The sequence below is a fragment of the Triturus cristatus genome, chromosome 1_1 (assembly GCF_964204655.1).
Source record: "Triturus cristatus chromosome 1_1, aTriCri1.1, whole genome shotgun sequence".
Taxonomy (NCBI): domain Eukaryota; kingdom Metazoa; phylum Chordata; class Amphibia; order Caudata; family Salamandridae; genus Triturus; species Triturus cristatus.
Window position 1 is genome coordinate 425,111,467 of NC_140579.1, and position 5,000 is coordinate 425,116,466.

Genomic DNA, 5,000 nt, shown 5'->3' on the forward strand with positions numbered 1-5,000 from the left:
GTGCTGGAGCTCCGTCCCAGGGTGCGGCTCCGTTCCCGGGGTGCGGGAGCCCCCTGTCCCGCAAGCCAGCCGAGGGTCCGGGCGCTGGGGACAGGGTGTCCACCGGGTCCCTGGGAGTCTCTCCCCGGGCCTGGCTGGAGGTCCGGGAGCTGGGCCCGGTGCTGGAGCTCCGTTCCCGGGGTGCGGGAGCCCCCTGTCCCGCAAGCCAGCCGAGGGTCCGGTCGCTGGGGACAGGGGGTCCACCGGGGGCCCGGGGAGGCTGTCCCTGGCCTGGCTGGAGGTCCGGAAGCTGGGCCCGGGGCTGGAGCTCCGTCCCAGGGTGCGGCTCCGTCCCAGAGCCCGGGAGCCCCCCCGTCCTGCGAGCCAGCTGAGGGTACGGGCGCTAGGGAAGAGAGGGTCCACCGGGGCCCGGGGAGGCTCTCCCCGGCCTGGCTGGGGGTTCGGAAGCTGGGCCCGGTGCTGGAGCTCCGTCCCAGGGTGCGGCTCCGTTCCCGGGGTGCGGGAGCCCCCTGTCCCGCAAGCCAGCCGAGGGTCCGGGCGCTGGGGACATGGTGTCCACCGGGTCCCTGGGAGTCTCTCCCTGGGCCTGGCTGGAGGTCCGGGAGCTGGGCCCGGTGCTGGAGCTCCGTTCCCGGGGTGCGGGAGCCCCCTGTCCCGCAAGCCAGCCGAGGGTCCGGTCGCTGGGGTCGGGTGTCCACCGAGGCCCGGGGAGGCTCTCCCCGGCCTGGCTGGAGGTCCGGGAGCTGGGCCCGGTGCTGGAGCTCCGTCCCGGGGTGCGCGGGCCCCCTTTCCTGCAAGCCAGCCGAGGGTCCGGGCGCTGGGGACAGGGCGTCCACCGGGGCCCGGGGAGTCTCTCCCCGGCCTGGCTGGAGGTCCGGGAGCTGGGCCCGGTGCTGGAGCTCCGTCCCGGGGTGCGGGAGCCCCCTGTCCCGCAAGCCAGCCGAGGGTCTGGGCGCTGGGACCGGGTGTCCACCGGGGCCCGGGGAGGCTCTCCCCGGCCTGGCTGGGGGTCCGGAAGCTGGGCCCGGTGCTGGAGCTCCGTCCCGGGGTACGGGAGCCCCCTGTCCCGCAAGCCAGCCGAGGGTCCGGGCGCTGGGGACGGGTGTGCACCGGGGCCCGGGGAGGCTCTCCCCGGCCTGGCTGGGGGTCCGGAAGCTGGTCCCGGGCCCGGTGCTGGAGCTCCGTTCCCGGGGTGCGGGAGCCCCCTGTCCCGCAAGCCAGCCGAGGGTCCGGGCGCTGGGGACAGGGTGTCCACCAGGGCCCGGGGAGGCTCTCCCTGGCCTGGCTAGGGTTCGGAAGCTGGGCCCGGGTCCGGGGCTTGTGCTCCGTCCCAGTGTCCCAGGGAGCGGGAGCCCCCCGTCCTGCAAGCCAGCCGAGGGTCCATGCGCTGGGGAAGGGTGTCCACCGGGGCCCAGGGAGTTTCTCCCCGGCCTGGCTAGGGTTCTGAAGCTGGGACCGGGCCCGGGGCTCTTGCACCGTCCGGCGGGCCCCGGGGTGCGTGAGCCACCCCCGTCCTGCAAGACAGCCGAGGGTCTAGGTGCTGGAGACAGGGGTCCACCGGGGCCCAGGGAGGCTCTCTCCGGCCTGGCTGCTATCAGAAGCAGGGACCGGGCCGGTGTGCAGGAGTGGCTGGCTTTATCTGCTACGCTGACGGAGCGTAGTTTTCTGCCCACCCCTATACAACCGTGTGGTTTGTGAGAACCCGTCCTGCGGCCTGGTAAGGGTCCGGGTGCCCGTGACGTGGTCCATTGGGCGAAGGGAGTCTCCCCAGACCTGGCTGGGATCAGAAGCAGGGACCGGGCCAGGTGGGTGGGTGGCTGGCTAAGTCCTTTCCACTGCGTAGTAGGAGTTTGGTTAGGGCTGGGCGGACTTTGCGTAGCAGAATTTTAAAAAAATTTGTGGAAAACGAGAGCACATCCTGAGTAGGGCTGGGCGGACTTTGCCTAGCGCAACTACGCACTATTCTGAAGAAAATTGTGGAAAACGAGCGCACAACCTCATGGACTGTGTGCCCGGGACGGGTCCCTCGTGCTTGGGCAGGCTCCCCGACCTCCCCAGCCTGGCTGTGTTGAGAAGCAGGGACCGGCCCCGGGCCTCCTGATTTTTGGTCAGGGCCTGGGATCCCACGTCCTGCGGCCTGCCAAGTGTCCATCTGCCCGGGACAAGGGACCCTGGTGCAGAGCCCCGGAGCCCTGCAAGGGCAGTCGGGAGCCCTACCGCTATGGCTCGGTGTGGGCAGCTGGGAGTCCTTCCGGTCCCGGCCATCTGGTCGCACCTTTCCCTCGGCCATCTGGTCGCGCGCAATGCTTTCCAATGGGGCGACCAGATGGCCGGGCCGGCCTGGAAGTCCCGATGAGGGTCCATTCGCCTCGCGGATCCCAGCCAGGGCTCCAGGAGGCCGGGCGCGTCTGCGCCTAGGGTCCCCTCCGTCACTCGGAGCGCGAGGGTTACAAGAAAGGTGGGTAGCCTTCCTCCGGATTAGTAGGGGCAGGGTATGCCGGGACACCCCTCCTGGGGATTGCGGTTCTCAGGCGGGGACCAGATGGGCCAAGCCCGGACGACACTTCCCCGGGGCGTCGGGTGCTTCCTCCTCCAGCCCGCGGCGAGGCAAAGTGCCCAGGACGGGCTCCATGGGTCTCCCGGGCGTCCCCCGAGGCAGCCCCAAAGCCCTGCAGACCCTGAAGCCCTTCAGCACGGAGCCCTGGAGCCCTGCAGGCCCGGAACCCTAGCAGGCCCAGGGCCCTGCAGCCCCGGAGCCCTGCAGCCCCGGAGCCCTGCAGCCCCGGAGCCCTGCAGGCCCGGAGCCCTGCAGCCCCGGAGCCCTGCAGCCCCGGAGCCCTGCAGCCCCGTAGCCCTGCAGCCCCGGAGCCCTGCAGCCCCGGAGCCCTGCAGCCCCGGAGCCCTGCAGCCCCGGAGCCCTGCAGCCCCGGAGCCCTGCAGCCCCGGAGCCCTGCAGCCCCGGAGCCCTGCAGCCCCGGAGCCCTGCAGCCCCGGAGCCCTGCAGGCCCAGAGCCCTGCAGCCACGGAGCCCTGCGTGGGCAGGCGGGAACCCTACCGCTATGGCTCGGGCAGACGGGAGCCCTTTCAGTTGCCGGCCACCTGGTCGCGCCTTTCCCCTCGGCCATCTGGTCGCGCGCAATGCTTTCCAATGGGGCGACCAGATGGCCGGGCCGGCCTGGAAGTCCCGATGAGGGTCCATTCGCCTCCCGGATCCCAGCCAGGGCTCCGGGAGGCCGGGCGCGTCCGCGCCTAGGGTCCCCTCCGTCACTTGCAGCGCGCGGGTTACAAGAAAGGGGGGTATCCTTCCTCCGGATTATTAGGGGCAGGGTATGCCGGAACACCCATGCTGGGGCTGTGCGGTTCATTGCCGGGGACCAGATGGGCTACGCCCGGGCAACATCCTCCGGGGCTTCCCTCCTCCGGGCCGCGGCATGGCAAAGTGCCCAGGGACGGGCTCCACGGGTCCCGGGCAGTCCTCCCCCGGGCGCCCAGGCCCCGAGAGCTCCGGTGGACCTCCCCGTGCCCGAGGCCAACCCGGGAAGCAGAGTCCCCCCCCGAGCCCTTGGTGTGAGGGTGGGCAGGCGGGAGCCCTACCGCTATGGCTCGGGCAGACGGGAGCCCTTTCAGTTGCCGGCCATCCGGTCGCTCCTTTCCCCTCGGCCATCTGGTCGCGCGCAATGCTTTCCAATGGGGCGACCAGATGGCCGGGCCGGCCTGTAAGTCCCGATGAGGGTCCATTCGCCTCCCGGATCCCAGCCAGGGCTCCAGGAGGCCGGGCGCGTCCGCGCCTAGGGTCCCCTCCGTCACTCGCAGCGCGCGGGTTACAAGAAAGGAGGGTATCCTTCCTCCGGATTAGTAGGGGCAGGGTATGCCGAAACACCCATGCCGGGGCTGTGCGGTTCATTGCCGGGGACCAGATGGGCTACGCCCGGGCAACATCCTCCCAGGTCCCCGGGGCTTCCCTCCTCCGGGCCGCGGCATGGCAAAGTGCCCAGGGACGGGCTCCACGGGTCCCGGGCAGTCCTCCCCCGGGTACGCCCAGGCCCCGAGAGCTCCGGTGGTCCTCCCCGTGCCTGAGGCCCAGCCGGGAAGCAGAGTCCCCACCCCGAGCCCCTGGTGGGTGGGCAGGCGGGAGTCCTTTCAGTTGCCGGCCACCTGGTGGCTCCTTTCCCCTCGGCCATCTGGTCGCGCGCAATGCTTTCCAATGGGGCGACCAGATGGCAGGGCCAGGCCTGGAAGTCCCGATGAGGGTCCATTTGCCTCTCGGATCCCAGCCGGGGCTCCAGGAGGCCGGGTGCGTTCGCCCCTAGGGTCCCCTCCGTCACTCGGAGCGCGCGGGTTTCAAGAACGGGGGGTAGCCTTCCTCCGGATTACTAGGGACAGGGTACTCTGGGACCCCTCTCGGTCCTCAGCCGGCAACTGGGTCCTGCCGTGTGGCAGGGTGGCCGGAGGGCCTTCCCCTGCGCCTGTGGGCCCGGGAGCCCCGGATGGGTCCAGGGGCCCGGCCGGGCCCCGGGTCGGGGTCTCCGGCCCCGGGTGCCGTCCCCCGGCCTGCGGCACCGCCAAAGGCCCGGGACGGGGTTCCGTTGTGGCCGGGGTGCCTCCCGTGGCTGGATTGGGTTCAGGAGCTCCGGCCGGGCCCCGGGGAGGGCGGCCTCCCCGCCCCGGTCTCCGTCCCGGGTCCTGCCGCGTGGCAGGGTGCCCGGGGAGGGGTCCGGAGGGCCCGGGGAGGCTTCCCCTGCACCTGCGGTCCTCGGAGCCCCGGCTGGGTCCAGGGGCCCGGCCGGGCCCCGGGTCGGGGTCTCCGGCCCCGGGCGCCGTCCCCCGGCCTGCGGCACTGCCAAAGGCCCGGGACGGGGTTCCGTTGCGGCCGGGGTGCCTCCCGTGGCTGCATTGACTTCAGGAGCTCCGGCCGGGCCCCTGGGGGCCCCGGGGAGGGCAGGCTCCCCACCCCGGTCTCCGTCCCGGGTCCTGCCGCGTGGCAGGGTGCCCGGGGAGGG

General features: G+C 72.5%; 1 protein-coding gene across 1 annotated transcript in view; it reads left to right on the forward strand.

Annotated features, from left to right (window-relative positions):
• The window catches only part of LOC146870357 (C-type mannose receptor 2-like), a 937,589-nt gene that overhangs the window by 205,596 nt on the left and 726,993 nt on the right, over positions 1 to 5,000 (forward strand).